Genomic DNA, 18,363 nt, shown 5'->3' with positions numbered 1-18,363 from the left:
CTCTTGCAGCTATGGACTTTTGCTCTTTCTCTTTCACTTTATGGAATGTTTAAATTATTCTAATTTTGTACTTGCATTTATTCTGTCTTTTCTATCGACTCTCTATTGATTAGTGTATGTGGTAGTATATGCAGGAAGAAAAATAATCTAAGCTGGAAGATTCACACACCTGTGGGTAATATAGTTGTGATGTACCAGGAGTGTATTTAGCCATGGAATTTATTGTAGGGGTTGTAGACATCTGAATCAAATAGGGAAGTTTCAGTTTCACCAGGGTATCATTTATATAGCCTCAAAGTCACATACATTTTTAATTTTATATATATATATATATATATATATATATATATATATATATGTATTGCACTGCACTGTCAGATTGGTCATGCCGAGTCCTGGACATGTGACGTATCCCGTGAGGTTGCAGGCAGGGAGGGTCAAACTTCTGTAAGCTTTGCCTAAAAAAAAAAACACTTTTTGGCCACTCATACGTATCACACTTTGCTTTCTTTCTGACTCTCTAGAACCTCTTATGCAGCTTATCAGTTTCTGCATTTCTGCCTCTTTATTTGAACTAAATGCATTGCTAAACAACCTTTATTCTTTAAATATCCCTTTGAGCAGCAGAAAATTGTTAGATTGTTAGTCATTTTCTTGTTCAAGTGTGTCTGTGTGTCTTTCAGCAGTATGTGTGTAGTGTCTTTGAAACTGTGGACCCCATCTATCTAAGTAATCTAATTAGGGAAGGAAAATTTACCTTGGCCCCCCCATATCCTTAAAATTGATGGAAAGGAACTAAATATCTCTGATTGTATGTCCTATACACAAGGCTATTTTCAGGGAACGCAGTTCCGGCACCTCCAGCACTGCATGTATGTAATGGCAAGGGGTACTGGGGTGTGCTACACTACAGGATCTATTGATGCTGGCTCCTGGGGGATCTATTATCACTGGAAGGGATCTATTTTTGCTGAAGGAGGAGGTCGGTTGTTGCTGGTGGGGGATCTATTGTTGCTGGGCATGGGTCAGTTGTTGCTGGGAGGGATTTGCTGTTGAAGGGGGGGGTCTATTGTTGCTGGCTGCTGGAGAGTCTATTGATGCTGGCTGCAGGGGGAATCTGTTTTTGCTGTCGAGGTCTATTGTTGCTGGGGGGGGGGGGGGTATTTTGTTGCAGGTGGTTCATTGTTGCATCACATTAACAAATTACATACAAATTACTTAAAGGGATTGTAAAGGCAGAAGGTTTTTTCATCTTAATGAATTCTATTCGTCAAGATGAAAAAACTTCTGTGTTCAGCGGCCCCCCTAATACTTACCTGGGCCCATCTTTATCCAGCGAAGTTGCAGGTGTTTCTCAGCTCCCCTCCTCGTTGACTGAGACAGCAGCGTGGCACGATTGGCTCCCACTGCTGTCAATCAAAGTCAGTCAGCCAATCAGGAGAGGGGGCGGTGCTGGATCATGGCTCCATGTCTAAATGGACACAGGGAGCTGTGACTTGGCTCAGGTTTCCCCCACAGCAAGCTGCTTGCTGTGGGTCCCTCAACAGGAGGGAGGGGCCAGGAGCACAGAAGAAGGACCCGAGAAGAGGAGGATCCGGACCACTGTGTGAAAAACCACTGCACGGAGCAGGTAAGTATAGAATGTTTGTTATTTTATTTTTATTTTTTTTAAACAGACTTTACAATCACTTTAACACCACAACTATTACTTGGTTCTATATGCTCTAAAAGGGGCAGTAGGTGGCACCAAGGAACGATGCTCAGAGGTTGGTAGGGATGGAGATAAGGGGAGTTCCTACCTATCCTCTGAGAAAAAAAGCCCTGCCTATACATAATTTTCAAACAGACAGTATAAAGGGTTAAAACTCTAAACAAATGTTAATACATCTGTGCTGCTCAGTTCCCTTTCCATTATCCCTTTTAATCAGCCAGCCAACACTAATATGGTATTCTTACACTTGCTAGAAAAAAAAACAACCTTAAAGAGTTAAACACTAATATACATAAATTATGACATGCTATTAACAAAATCCCCCACATAAAAACAAAAAAAATAAAACATTTTAGGACTATGCAAAAACAATTATCTCAATTAAACCACAATATATTACTCTCTTCACCCACCGTGTGCAAAATTTCAATCTGAATTTAGTCCACTGTGCTGGAAATGAAGGGCCCTTTTTACACTGGTGTGCTTTAACATGCTAAAACACACTTTTCCAACACAACCAGTGCATAAAAATTATAAGAAATGAAATCCGCGCTAAGGATATCCAGGGAATAAGAATAAATATATCTACGGTAAATATAAATTTAAATAGGCTGCAGCCTACCCTAAACTACAGTCAAAAGACTGTATAAGATAATGGATGGGGGATTGGGTAATTGGCGCTTCCTATATGGTGGGTATCAGTAAATAGTTAAATGCGTGTGGTATAAAATGTGCAATACAAATGTGTATATAAATTAATTAATACAATATACACTAAAAATAAATGTACAATCCACATATAATAAAATACACTCTAAGTGAATAGCCAATGTTAAAGTGCAATGTGCATATCAAAATGGAATATAAATCTACAAGTGAATAGATAAATAACTGAATGAATAAATACAGTGGTGGAAACCCGTGTTAATGCGAAAAGTGCATACCAAGGTGGGATATAAATATACGGGTGAATAAATTAAATAACTAAATAAATGAATAAATACAATAGTGAAAATATTATGTGCTAGTGACAGAAAGTGATAGATGTATTACACTGAGAATAAGGTAAATAAGGTAAATATGAGGTACAATATTGAGACGAATAAACAAGTGAATATCACAACAAATGGTGCAGGGAAGTGCACAATAAATGACAGCTAGATAGCTGGCTGGAATAAAGTCCAAATGGCTAGTATTAGGTTAACGTTAAAAAGTATTAGTCCGTAGCTTGGTAGGTGTACGGGTGAATGGTGAAAACAGACTTACGATAACCCCGTGGTGGGTGACTGGCGAGATGCAGGGTGATCCCTAGTGAAAAAAGGCCTACTAACCAGATGTACCCACCCCACACAGGGGTATAGAGCGGGTATTTAAGATGTAGTAGGGTGCTCCTTCCGTTGTCTCCTAGCTCCCTTCTGTAGTGGGGGGAACTGTGGGGCGTCCCTGGAGGTCCGGAATATCCCAAAGGGAAAACAGGCTTAGTAGGACTTCTCCTAATAGGGTGATATGATGTCCGGGGGTCCGTGAATGGATTCCGTTCACTCGATGGTGTGCATGGGCAGGGAGGATCATATTGGGCAAAGAGAGGCTCGATAGTGCATTACCGTTTAAATTTTATTAGAATATACACAATTGTAGCGGGGTTAAATATGCCTAAAGATACTGTTGATATGTGAGAAGGAATTAGGCTCCCTCTAGTGGTAGCTGCATGGAATTTCCCGGGCTGTGACTTCCTTTTTGGCAAGATGAAGAGACTACATCTCCCAGTGTACATTGTAAGATCCAGGGTGCACGGCTGCACCGCACAGCTTTATGGGGGAGGTTATTTAAAGGAAGGGAGGAGCCAAGCTCGGCCCTTCTGCGCTGGACTCCGAGGAAAGAAGAAGCTAGGGCTGAGGACTGATGCTGGATATTAGGCCAAAGCCTCTGAGCCTGGAGTGACGACGTTGAACCATCCTATCTCAAGCACGAGATACATTCCCGGAGCCCTTACCGCTGTTCGCAGAGACCGGAGTCATCCACCAGAAAGACCTCGCGCGGCTGATATAGAGCCAAAGGACTGAGATCGCAGTGGAGCGCGCGAAAGGGAAACTCCTGTTGGTGAGAGGGCACTTGCCCAAAAAGATTGACTTTGTCTGTCAAGGAAGTGGCTTTGCTTACAGATAGCGATAGCGTAACAGAAGGTGATATACCCCGGGGTAGATTAGCATACCACCTCAGGACATTCTTAGACAAACAAGAATAACTTTAAAGGAGTCGCTAAAGGCCTATCTCACTCACAGAAGTTATTGCTCAGCTACACAGATACCCTGCAGTGACAACCAACAGTTCACTGTTCTTTTTCTCTCTCTTGATCTTCATTCCTAATGCGGATTACAAGTATATCTGCGCAGTCACCTTGCTAGCGAAGAATCAAGAAGAAGAAAGAAGAGGACTTTGGGGGAGGGACTCAGATAGGCCTACCTATCTGGTACTGTGTCTAGCATCAATGAGGGCGTAGTGTGGGGTATTTCTTTTATCTTTTAAAGCTGTTTTAAGTAACCCATTTTAAGGAACCGTGTTTCATTGTATTTCCCTTGTTCAATTTGATACATAGTAAATTAAGCTTTGGTTAAATCACAATCCTGTGTGTTGTTCCATTGTGTCACCCAGAAGGACTACCATTGAAGAAGGTAATAAGTCACTGTTGCATATTGAAGTATTGTATTCCAATCTGTGTATCCCTTTGATAGTCCAGTCCTATTCTGGGTCAGTTGTGCCTGAGGAGGGATCGAGCCAGTTCTATAGGGTTGTTAGGCAGGGTGTAGACCCAATAACATAATCAGCAGCTCCTGCGGGGGTGGTGCTACACAATAAAAATGGGTACTCGCATAGTACAAGAAATTCAGAGCGAGAAAATGGCGTCCTGGAACGCAATGCGTTCCACCAAGATACCGGAACCAGAAGTGATGTGACAGCGCTGTACGGCGATGTGATGGCGCTATATGACCCTCCCTGCCCATGCACACCATCGAGTGAACGGAATCCATTCACGGACCCCCGGACATCATATCACCCTATTAGGAGAAGTCATACTAAGCCTGTTTTCCCTTTGGGATATTCCGGACCTCCCGGGGCACCCCACAGTTCCCCCCACTACAGAAGGGAGCTAGGAGACAACGGAAGGAGCACCCAACTACATCTTAAATACCCGCTCTATACCCCTGTGTAGGGGTATATCTGGTTAGTAGGCCTTTTTTCACTAGGGATCACCCTGCACCTCGCCAGTCACCCACCACGGGGTTATCGTAAGTCTGTTTTCACCATTCCCCCGTACACCTACCAAGCTACGGACTAATACTTTTTAACGTTAACCTAATACTAGCCATTTGGACTTTATTCCAGCCAGCTATCTAGCTGTCATTTATTGTGCACTTCCATGCACCATTTATTGTGATATTCACTTGTTTATTCGTCTCAATATTGTACCTTATATTTACCTTATTCTCAGTGTAATACATCTATCACTTTGTGTCACTAGCACATACTATTTTCACTATTGAATTTATTCATTTATTTAGTTATTTAATTTATTCACCCGTATATTTATATCCCACCTTGGTATGCACTTTTCGCATTAACATGGGTTTCCACCACTGTATTTATTCATTCAGTTATTTATCTATTCACTTGTAGATTTATATTCCATTTTGAAGGAAAAAGATTGAAAGCACACTTAATATGGTGTATTCCTTAACTATACAAATAGTAATCAGTGCAATGAATGGTATAATAAATAAATAAAAATCAATACAAATTCAATCTGTGCCAATGGAAATAAATACAACAGTAAATCGTGCTCATGCAGTAAAATAATAGTCCAAAAAACCAATCAACAGTCCTTTTGTTGCTAGGTAGATCCGTGATATATAAAAAATTATTCACGGATCAGTGGAAAAGCGGCTATTCAAGTGCTAATAAGGTGATCCCGATACTTTAAAGGTGGTGTAGGTGATGGGTGAGACACACAGGTGCACCCCTCCAATTGCTCCCGCACTCACCGGAGGTGTGTACCCCTACAGGGGTGACAAGCCTTATTGCAGCGTTTTCTGTGAGACTCCTGGGGGGGGGGGGATGTCCCCCTTTAACCAGATAATAGGATCTCCTCTTATAATCGGTCGATGATGATATGTAAAGAAGAAGTACTAATATAGTGATGTACCGTTAAAAAGAACTTTATTGCAGAAAATAAAAGTCAGGTACTCACATAACATCAATGGTAACAGGCATCCAAAGCAGTAGGGGCCGCGGGTCCCTCGTTGGCGGCCGCTTCCGGGACGCTGTGCGGGTCAGCGACCGGATCTGCGTTGCAGTGGGGCGGAAATGACGTAATCGCGCACGACGCGTTTCGTCAGAGCTGACATCATCACGCAGCTGATGACGTCAGCTCTGACAAAACGCGTCATGCGCGATTACGTCATTTCCGCCCCACTGCAACGCAGATCCGGTCACTGACCCGCACAGCGTCCCGGAAGCGGCCGCCAACGAGGGACTCGCGGCCCCTACTGCTTTGGATGCCTGTTACCATTGATGTTATGTGAGTACCTGACTTTTATTTTCTGCAATAAAGTTCTTTTTAACGGTACATCACTATATTAGTACTTCTTCTTTACATATCATCATCGACCGATTATAAGAGGAGATCCTATTATCTGGTTAAAGGGGGACATCCCCCCCCAGGAGTCTCACAGAAAACGCTGCAATAAGGCTTGTCACCCCTGTAGGGGTACACACCTCCGGTGAGTGCGGGAGCAATTGGAGGGGTGCACCTGTGTGTCTCACCCATCACCTACACCACCTTTAAAGTATCGGCATCACCTTATTAGCACTTGAATAGCCGCTTTTCCACTGATCAGTGAATAATTTTTTATATATCACGGATCTACCTAGCAACAAAAGGACTGTTGATTGGTTTTTTTGGACTATTATTTTACTGCATGAGCACGATTTACTGTTGTATTTATTTCCATTGGCACAGATTGAATTTTTATTGATTTTTATTTATTTATTATACCATTCATTGCACTGATTACTATTTGTATAGTTAAGGAATACACCATATTAAGTGTGCTTTCAATATTTTCCTTCACTGGCACAATAACTATTTATTTATTTATTTATTGCACTCAAACACTTTATAGCACTTTAACTGAGGAGAGCAATTGTGTATTAATTTTGCAGTTGTTTTTACATTGAGTATTTATATATAAGTCAACACTACAGCACTTTAATTAGTGATTTTCACTTTTACTTTCAATAGATTTTTATTGAATTTTTCAACAGGAAGGAAAAAGTAAACACATACAACAAAATAAAACATATCGAGAAAATGCAAGTGAGCAGTACATGTGCGATACATATCTATAGCTGGGAATAAATCTTTAGCATGTCTCATTAGTGTGGGGACATGAATTAAAGAGGAAGTAAACCCTCCTCTACAACTTGTACCTATAGGTAAGCCTATAATAAGGCTTACCTATAGGTACTGTAAATATCTCCTAAACATGCACCGTTTAGGAGATATTTACCTTAGAAGCATCCAGTGACGTCACTGGCGCAGGCGCACTGAAGGAGCGGCCGCTCGTGCCGTTCCTTCAGAACTCCATGCCGTGACTGTCGGCTCCCGCGCGCGTGCGCGGGAGTGACGTCACCGCGGCTCCGGCCAATCAGATGGCCGGATGCCGCGATCCCGGAAGACGGGCGACTAGACATGTCGCCCGTCATCCAGCTAAGCGGACGGCACGGCGGGGGCTCGTTCTAAGGTAAGTATTTCATAATGAGCTAGTATGCATCGCATACTAGCTCATTATGTGTTTCTCTTGCAGGGTAAGTAAGAAAAAAGAAAATAAAAAAAGAGTTTACAACCTCTTTAAGTATTACATGAGTTGCAACATGTGCTATCTGCTAGTAAAACTCTCAGAGTAATGAATACATGGTGAAATATGACATCCAGAATTAATCAACTTGGCTCTAGTGATATCACATACAGTGGAATCAACAGGACGGGGTAAAGTATCTGCTATTAACCCAAATTGACCAGTCTCTGTGGAATTGCGAGCTCTTGAAGTTTGCAGAGGCGTGGGCCTTCTCCAGGGAGAACTGGGTGTTGACTTGTCTCAATGCATCTAAGTGCGAAGGAGCAACAGGTTGTTTCCAGCATCTCGCTATGATAGCTCTGGCTGCGATCAAAATATGAGCCACTACAATACGCATCTGAGGTGGGAAAGTATTTATGCCTAGAAAGAGAAGTACTAGTGCGGGATCAGGCGTGCATAGTACACCCGTGGATTCCGAAATAACCTCGAATATTTTTCCCCAGAAACTGGTCAACCCTTTACAGTACCAAAAAATATGAGCAATTGTGCCCACCTGATCACAGTTACGCCAACAAAGGGGGCTGTGGGTTGTGTAAATTTTGGACAAGCGGTAGGGTGTTAGATACCACCGGGTAAGGATCTTTTGGGCTTGTTCCCAGTGAGAAACGCATTGGGATGCTTTATAGGTAGTACGAATAGCTGTCATCCATTGTGCATCTGAGAACTCTTGTTTGAGTTCCTTTTCCCAGGTGATCATCTGCGGTGACTTTTGAAATATGGCCTTGGATTTGATAACATTATAGAACACAGAGATGCCTTTCAAGGGGCTGGTGGGGTTATTGAGAAATTGCCACAATTGAGGTGGGAGGGAAATGTTCGGTGGAGGATGTTTGCGTAGGAAGCTGGACACGCTATTGTAAACAAAGTTAGCCTGTGGGGACAGAGAAAATTCACGTGCAAGGGTAGCAAAGGATTTGAGGTCGCTGCCGCAAAATAGGTCCGTAATGGAAGTGATGCCCGCTGACGTCAATTTGGATATGTTGACACAGGGGAGAAGAACCTGGAGTACTGTCAACGGGAACGGTAACTTAACAGGCGTCCTGGGACCTGGAAGATATTGATGCAACACCCTCCAGGACATCAGGGAAGTTTGAGTAGGTAGAGGGAGTGTGTGTAGGGGGAGTTGTTTCCAACTATCTGCCAACAATAGGGTGCTAAGGCAATCCACTTTAGTGAGCGTCGTTTCAATAGGGACCCACGGAAGATTTGACGCAGTTGAAAACCAGTGTTTTAGTGGTGCGAGGTGGGCTGCATGGTAGTAATCTAACAGGTCTGGCATACCCAGGCCGCCGACTGACTTGTGTCGAGTGGTATGAGCATACGAGCACCTCGCTCTCTTTTTTTTCCACACAAATGATCGTAGGATTGACACAAGGGGTTTAATGAGGTGCATGGGGATAGGGACCGGAAGGGTACGGAACAGATATAGAATTTTGGGTAGACACATCATCTTAAAAGCAGCGATTCTGCCAGTCCACGATAGCTCCACATTTCTTAGTTTGGCAATGTCTGCTGTAATAGTGGAGATCAGCGGGGTCACATTCGAGGTAACCAAGTTGGCGGACGGGAATGTGAGGTTTATGCCTAGATAGCGCAAGGGTGAAGTTGACCATGCGTATGGGAGGGTAGATTTAAGATGAGAACGTGTGACGGTGTGCATACCCATACCCATAATGACCGATTTACTGAAATTAACTTTATAGTAGGACAGCTTGCTAAAGTTGTGTAATATGTCGTGCGCCGCAGGAAGGGAGACTACAGGATTGGTGAGACTGAGAATCACGTCATCAGCAAATAGTGTGACGACGTGGTTCAGGCGGTTAATTTTAAATCCTGAGACTAATGGGTTCTGTCTAAAGGAAGCTGCCAGCGGTTCTATGAGGAGATTAAAGATAAGGGGCGATAGGGGGCATCCCTGCCTAGTGCCATTGGTTATTGGAAAAGATTTGGAGAGGACCCCTGCTGAGAGTACTTTGGCCGACGGGGAAGTGTAAAGGGTAAGCATTGCTGATAAGATGGGGCCCGAGAAGCCAAATTTATGTAGGACCATTTTCATGTAACCCCAGTGGACACGGTCGAACGCCTTCTCTGCATCTATTGAAAGGAGCAGAGAAGGCGTCTTGGTCCGCTCCGCATAATGGATTAAGTTGATTACCCTCCGGGTGGCATCCGAGGCTTGTCTACCCTTCACAAATCCCATCTGGTCGGTACCTATCAGGGTGGGAAGTATCAATGCAATTCTATTGGCTATGAGCTTGGCAAAAATTTTGACATCATTATTCAATAAGGATATGGGCCTAAAGTTAGCAGGGGTGGTAGGCGGCTTGCTGGGTTTGGGAAGGGTTGTGATGTTGGCTTGGAGCATTTCGGGAGGAAGAACACCAGTCTCGACAGCCTCGGAGAATACAGGGAGTATATGTGGAATCAGAACGTCTTGTAAGGAGCGATAGTATTCATTCCTTAGGCCATCTGGGCCTGGGGACTTATTCAGGGGAAGGTTCTTGAGGATCGTGGTCAGCTCTTGGGGCGAAAAGGGTCGGTTCAGCTGAGAAAGGGCTTCCGTAGATAAAGAGGGAAGTGCGAGGCAGTCCAAGAAGGATTTAATGTCAGTTTCAGTGGGTTGGGGGGTATCTATATCAGATTTGAGGTTATATAGTGAGCTATAAAAATCTGCAAAAGCGTCCGCTATCTTGTGTGGGTGTTTCAAGATTTCACCCGTATGAGGGTGAGTTATGGAGTCGATCTTCGTTTTGATACGTTTAGCTTTTAATCTAGAGGCCAGGAATTTACCCGCTTTGTTGTGGGAGGAGTAGTAACGTAAGCGCAGACGGGCTAAGAATTTATCATGTCGTTCGATGAGCAACCTTCGAAGGTCTAAGCGAAGGGATGAGAGTTTGGAAGCATGAGCCTGTGATGGATTGGATTTATTGATAGTGTCTAAGGAGTGGATTTCGTCAGTCAGAGTGTTAAGTTTGGCATTATATTTTTTTTTCAACCGAGATCCTAATTGGATGAGGATCCCCCGGACAAAGGCCTTGTGGGTGTTCCAAATGGTAGTGGGAGTGACATCAGGGGTATCATTAGTGAGGAAAAAGTCGCGTAATTTGGACTGCAGTTGTTGGAGAGCGTCAGGGTCTGAAAGGATGGAGTTGTTACAACGCCAAATAAACGTGGAAGGGTCAGTGGGGCCAGTAGAGATCGTCATGTGAATAGCTGCATGGTCGGACCAAGTGATGGGGGATATGTGAGTGTCCATAACTAGAGGGAGCGTGGTGGAATCCACTAGGAATAGATCAATTCTCGTGTAGGTGTTGTGACAAGGAGAAAAATAAGTATAGTCCCTTTCTTCTGCGTGTTGGTATCGCCACACATCATGGAGTCTCTCGGCATGTACCAGGGCGGGCAAGGTGGGCAATTTCGACGGTCCTCTGGAAGAGGAGTCCAGGACATGGTCCGATACCAAATTAAAGTCACCGCATATGATCAGCTTACCCGAGGTCAGCTTATCAACTTTAGAAAAATTTTTCGCAGAAACCTAAGTTGGTGAGTATTGGGTGCATATACATTCACAATAGTATAATTACAGTTGTTAAGGGTACAGTTGATAATTATGTAACGCCCCTCCGCGTCCTGCACCACCCGAGAGTAGGTGAAGGACACCGAGGCGCGAAACGCCAACAATACACCCCTCTTCTTCTCGTTCGAGGATGCCAAAAAAACATTAGGAAATTCAGGGTGGGAGCATTTAGGGGTAGAATCAATTTTGAAATGAGTCTCTTGGACCGCTATGACATCAGCTTTGGAAGAAAGTGCCTCTTGCCACATGGAGTGACGCTTAGCAGGGTGGTTGAGGCCCTTAGCGTTCAAAGAAAGGAAATGCAAAGGCGTCATGGCATAGTTAAGGGGGAATCAAACGTGCCAACAACTGTGAAACTTAGTAGTCCCTCCGGGCCCGTAGGGGCCATCAAAAAGCAGAAAAAAAAAAAGGCACGGAGGCAAGGTTCAAAAATAGGCTGGGTAGGAAGCAATGTGGTGATGAGACAGTACCTGAGCATGAAGTGGTCATAGCAGCGTGGTCTTGAACGTCCAAAGTAACAAGAGCAGAGAGCGGTGAGGATCATAGCCAACAACGTCGTTGGAAAACAAAAGGAGTCCAGGAAAACGAATACCCGGTGGAGACAGAGTGGAATCCGGGGTCCGGAGCTACAGAAAAAAAAATGTAGAAAAAAAACGAGAAGAACGTAGTGGACAAAAAACAAAAGACAAGACATACAAACATAAAAGGAAGGTGTAAGAAAAAACTTGGCCTGTTACGGCCAGGTGTGCAACTTGGATTGCAAGTATTGCAGGGATCATGGACACGGTGGAGGGTGTCCAACAAATGCTTCAGGGCCAGGTGCACCTAACGAGTGCATAGGTAAAGGTTATTTATTGCGTTGGGACGATCTGGACGGTCGTGTTGCAACGGACCAGTCCGGTTGGACATGAGAGAGATGAGAGGAGACCGATGGAGGCGGGTTGTCAGGGGGGTCAGGCACAATTCCCCATTGCCGAAGTAAGCGAATTCCTTGGTCAATGGTGGTGACGTATGATGTTGTTCCTTGATGGGTTATGCAGAGTTTGGCTGGGTACTTCCACTTGTAGACGATCTTGTGGTTGCGGAGGGCCTTGGTGACGGAGTTCAGGTTGCGCCGTTGCTGGAGGGTATACTGGGATTAATCCGGGAGTATTTGGAGGGATGCGGCCTGATCTGGCAGGCGATCCTTGCGTCGGAATGTTTCCAATATTTTTTCTTTAGCTTGGAAAAAATGAACTCTGAGTAATACATCACGGGGAACTTCTTGCGGCAAGAAGGAAGGTTTTGGAATACGATGTATTCGATCGATCGTCAGATCGGCATTGGTAAGCTCAGGGACGGTTTTGTGGAACAGCTCTCGCACATAAGTTGGCAGCTGGTTGGGGAGGATGGATTCCGGAATACCACGAATTTTAAGATTGTTTCGCCGTGAGCGATCTTCTAAATCTGCCAATTTAGCTTGTATGCGGTGAATGTCGGTTTGCTGTGCCAAGTGGGAGTCAACCAGAGTGTTGTAAGATGTGGTAACTTCTCCCAGTTTGTCCTCAACCGTGTGAACCCTGTCCCCTAGCCCATGCAGTTCTCTCTGGCAGTAAGCTATGGAAGCATTGATATTAGATTGCATGGAATTGTGCAGCAGATATAGCATGTCCTTCAAAGTTGTGTCAGACACCGGCTGACCTGTGGTGACCAGGGTCTCAAAGGGGTTTGGCAGCGGAGTGTATGGGGCAGCACCTGGGGTCTGTGCTTGTGCAGCGCTCACCTCCATGTCTGGGTGTTCTAAAGCAGGCAATGTCTCTTCCCATCTGGGCCTGGACTTCGCCGGGCTTTGCGTGGATGGGGAAGAATCAGAGGACCGGGAGGAGCGCATCGGGTCCTGCGTCCGATCGGGTCCGTGAGCCGCGGGAGAGGATGCGTCATCCGTTCGCGCCGCCGCTAGAGGGCGGATGCGTTGTGGAGGAGGAGGGGCTCCGGCGCCAATTTGTTGAGGACCGGCGGCCGCCGGCTTAAAAAATTCCGATAATTTCCGCACCGCCGGAGTCTCTAGCTTCCTCCTGGCCATATCAGCAGGTGCAGGGGATATTCGGATGGCCGTAGATATCGGTCAGGACCGGAGACCGTCACTGTGGCAGGCTGTAGATGGATCGTTGATCGGGTGCACACTGGAGCTCTGAAGCTAAGCGGCCATCTTCTTCGGCGGTCGCCACGCCCCCCGTGATTTTCACTTTTCATTTACCACTTACAAATAGGCAGCGCCACTTTACCTCGCTCATATATGTGGATTGTACATTTATTTTTAGTGTATATTGTATTAATTAATTTATATACACATTTGTAGTGCACATTTTATACCACACGCATTTAACTATTTATTGATACCCACCATATAGGCAGCGCCAATTACCCAATCCCCCATCCAGTGCATAAAAATGATTCCCCTTTAAATCTTATGTAACTGTTCACATTACTGCACTGCATTTGCATTGTATTACAAAACCTCCTGCAGGCAACAACTTTGGTGCACTTTTGAAAGGTGTACCAATAACGCACCTTTCATCTTAAAGCCTCGTACACACGCAACGATTATCGGCCGACCGATCGTCCGACTTTTGTCCAAGTTGTGTTTTGTTGGTTGGAATGTGCCTAGACTGCACACGAATTTCTCGGCCAACAAAATTCTACTTCAGAAGTGATGTCATGTGTTGGTTTGTTTTCTTTGTGTTTTTTCTTCACTGAGCATGCCCAGACTTGCTCATCAGATTTTTCCCTGTCGAAATCTGTACTGACTGCACGAAAATCGGCCGTTGTGTTGACGGCCAACAAAAATTTTATAGCCTGCACACCAGATTTCTTTCGGCTGAAAAGTTGGAGTTGGTTGTCGGAAGCATCATACTAACAAGCCGAAAATCGGCAGATCGGATGTTGGCCGAAAATTCCCTGCCAATTTTCGACGCGTGTGTACGGGGCATAAGTCAAAAAGGGTGAACTTTGATTCACATGTCCATTTTTCACAGATGCATGCTGGGAGTCAGGAGGGGACAAGCACCTCTTCCCAACAATCGTGGGAGGTGGTTGTGGGGGTCTGCGGGCAGGGGGCTCATCGGAATCTGGAAGCCCCGTTTAACAAGAAAAAAGGTGGGGAGATCTATTCTGCCATATACTGCCACATCCCAAAATTGATTATGAAGAGTTGCAGTTCCCTTATAAAGAGAAATGGGACTTTAAAGGCTCAAAGAGTGAACATATAATTCCAGTAAAAAGTTATAATTTTATTCATTAAACAAAAATAATGTTATACAGTATACAAAATCAAAATACTAAATCAATAAAAATGGGGTACAATGTTACTCATAGCAGAGTCACGTAGTGGTACTGTTACGATGACCAGTCAGAGGTTGAATAAGCAAAATCCGATGCATTTCTGAGTTCTAAGACTCCTTTAGGGAAATATCTGCATGGAATATTATTATGGTCTAAAAAATAAAACATTTTTTATGTCATCTTAAACAACATACATAGTATATATATATATATATATATATATATATATATATATATATATATATATATATATATATATATATATATATATATATTACAGTATATGACAGTATCTAAGGCAAAGAGTGTGTTAAAGGTGTGAAGGTGTGATACTTACAGTGTGTCCCCACGTTGTGGCCTCAGCAGTCACCAAAACAAATAAATAAAACCACTGGCCACTTCCAAATAAGAGGAGGAGGAAAAAACAAAATAATGCCAGGGCGGAGGCTGCTACGGCAGACACTGAGACCACCTGGCATTGGAAACAAGAGGAAAGGTGTAAATAAAAATGGAAAATGGAGGGAGTATGAATCAAAATGACATTTATTGTCTTAAAACATCCATGTGTAATCCTACATTGAGAATCACATACCCAATATGTTGGTATCCAAAACAGGCAACACACAGGGATGTATGCGGTAAAAATTGAAGATATGTGTTTATCTCTTCCTGTTTAGTGTAGCTGCGCAAACAGTCTGCTGGTAGATCTATAGAATCAAATATAAAGTCTAAACTATTATGATTAACTAGTTATATGTGGTACAACCACATTTCCTAGCATATAGAGATAGTGCAAGGCTTACCTTATACCATAGATGCTTCTCTCAGCCTGTCCTGTGTGGACTGACAAGTCAGTGTTATTGTGCCTGATTGTGGTCTTTAAATAGGCAGTGCTAATCAATACATTTCCCCCTGGTGAGTATGAGGGAAGGAACCTCCTGTGTATGCGTAATGAACTTAGGGTTCATTAAAATTGAACAGTGCAAGCCAAATACACAAGCAATGAGATTTTCCATTTTGCTACATTTGCAAGGAAGTGAATTATGATTTTTTTTAGCAGTTGTAGAAAATTGTAACTGGCTAAGGACGGAAATGGAAGGGCAATTTTTAGTAATATTAAATTAAAAAATGGTTTAGTGTAGATGCCCAAACAGTCTGCTAGTGGATCTATGAAGTCGAATATAAAGTGTAAACTATTATGATTAACTAGTTATGTGTAGTACAAACACATTAAAAAGAATGTGGCAAAAAAGTACCTCTATTTCCTAGCATATGGAGATAGTGCAAAGCGTACCTTATACCATAGATGTTTCTCTCAGCCCGTTCTGTGTAGGCTGACAAGTCAGTGTTGTTATGCCTGATTGTGGGCTTTAAATAGGCAGTACTAATCATTCAATTTCCCACTGGTGAAAATAAGGAGGAACCTCCTGTGTATGCGACTGTGTTTGCATAGACCGATGCCCTATTTAGGTGGATGACTTCACGCGTCCAAAGTCCACCGATACGCGTGTTGGCCGGCTTGTGTGCTGTCACACAACACAAAGGAAGGGAGACACAGGGAAGCGCACCACTAGGGGACACAGCCATGATTCCCAATCACACAATACCAGCATTTAAATAGCTGACTTTGCTCTCGGAACTCAATGTGTGCGCGCGGGGTGCTGCCATGCGTGCCTGCTTCTGAAAAAAAAAAAGGGGGGCACAGATCACATCCACAAGTGGGGACACACCAAAGCACCACAGTCAGGAACACATAAGAATCTAATGGAAATAACAAAAATTGCAATTAGCCAGAACCAATGTAAGAGGGAAAAACCTGTAAATAATCCACAGGCATAAATGCACTATTTTTCCCTTTCCCCCCCGAGGCAAATCATTCCAAGAAGGGCTTGAAATTCATTGCCTCATTGAGGCCTGGGAAGCAAGTGGCATGGATTCACCTCTGCTCCCTCTGAAGGAGGAGCTCATTCCAGTCTCCCCCTCTGGGGCTGGGGTGGACCCGATCCAACGTAAAAGATTTGACTTTTGGAAAGTTCCCGCCATGTATGGTGGCAACATGTCTAGCTAATGGTAACTCTGGGTTACATGTTTGCATACTGCGAATATGTCTGTAGATCCTTTTCCAAAATTCAAGCTTGGTTTTTCCTACATAAAAGGAACCACAATCACACAACAGGAGATACACCACACCATATGTTTTACAGTTGACATAATATTGTTCCCTAAAAGTTTGTTTATTTGGTAATTTGACAGATGAGGCAGTGTGCATATATATCGTCAGTATCCACATGCCCCACACATGAAAGTTAATTTTATATTTGCAGGGGTCTTTACTTTTGAGCCCTTTGAATTCACTTTGTATGATCCTGTCCCTAATGGAGGTAGCCTTTCTGAATGTAATAAGAGGGGTAGGGGATACAAACCTGCCAACATTTTGATCCATAGATATTAAATGCCAATATTTCTGCATAATATTCCTAATTTGTAGATGTTGGTTAGAACGTTTTAAAAGGATTGTGGTAATGTCTTTATCGGTTGTCTTTTTTTTTTTTTTAACTTTAGAGTTTGTACAATATATGAACTAATTTCTAGTTTTTCTAACTGCTCTTTTATACACTTTTAAGGCAGGTTCTGGTGAACTGTCTTTGTAAAATACATCAGCATATTTGCTTCCTGCTGAAAAGATGTCTCATCTGAGCAGTTCCTTCTAGTCCGTAAAAATTGACTATAGGCAATTGACGTCAGTTTGGAATTGAAACTTGCAGCATGTAATATTGAATTGCCAGCCGTAGATTTACAGAACAGGTGGCTGGAGATTGTGCTGTTGTCTTCCTTTTTTGACAACATTCAAAAATGTCACCTCCAAAGGGTCATAAGACATTGTGAGTGTCAAATGAAATTCATTTTTGAATGAATGAAGGAGAACACCATTGATCCAGATACATTGTCTGAAAATTCTTGTAAAACCCATCATGAGGTGTATTGGTTCGGTGCTGATGTGAGCAGGCCACGTAGCCCACCTGTGCTCCTCACCTGTGCTTCTCTCCTGATGACCGGATGATTTGATCGAGTTCCGACATGTGCCGAGGAGACAGAAGAGTTGTGGGCTGCTTGAGGATGTGTGGAGGAGCGGTGCCCTAGACGCTGTTGCTGGTGAGAGTGGAGGTCTCTTGCTAGGGTCCATCCTCTCCATCCGTCATCGTTGGTGGTGGAGGCAGCCCTTGGTGTCCTCTGCGTACACCGCTCTACTTGGAGAAAAAGAGGGGAGAACATTTAATGGTGGATGAGAGTGCTGCATAGCGGAGGATGAGCATGTTTCCAGCTGATCTCTCTTTGACTCCTGTCGGCTTTCTCAGACATACTTTGGCCCTCCTCAACTCCCTGTGGCATTCCTCTGCTTTTCTTGGTCCCCTCTGGGCTTCTGACTGTCTGGCTGTCCCTTCTCTGACTAAGGGAGACTGAAACTTCTTGGAGAAACTGTGCATTAGACTACCTGTGAATCCTTTTGGGCTGCTATTAACCCCCTATTGGCCCTTCACTGAACTGCAAAATGCTTATTATGAACGAATATACACAGATATGTGAAGTTGGTTTTTTCTTTTTTCTATATTTTTTGGAGTGGGGCAATACATTTAGCAACAAGTCCCTTATCTAGTATATATCTAGAACACAAGGGTAAAAGAAATGACAAGGAAAAATGGAGATACTTCAGGGCTACAGGAGGCCCTTAGCTAACAGGCCCAGTGAACCGTATAGGAGAAAAGTAAGGAAACAGCAGCCAAATTGGAACGATTTGCACATAACCCATTAAAAAATTACGTGAAATCTAAGAAATCTCT

The 18,363-nt window shown here is 43.7% G+C and overlaps 1 protein-coding gene across 1 annotated transcript in view; it reads left to right on the top strand.

Moving 5' to 3' along the window:
- The window catches only part of LOC309554127 (A disintegrin and metalloproteinase with thrombospondin motifs 2-like), a gene marked incomplete at its 5' end in the record, with an annotated part of 1,497,034 nt that overhangs the window by 1,263,256 nt on the left and 215,415 nt on the right, over positions 1–18,363 (top strand). The gene's annotated exons all lie outside the window — the stretch shown is intronic.

The sequence above is a fragment of the Pelophylax lessonae genome (genome assembly GCF_965119305.1).
Source record: "Pelophylax lessonae genome assembly, chromosome: 4".
NCBI lineage: Eukaryota > Metazoa > Chordata > Amphibia > Anura > Ranidae > Pelophylax > Pelophylax lessonae.
This window is presented reverse-complemented; position numbering and strand designations above follow the sequence as displayed.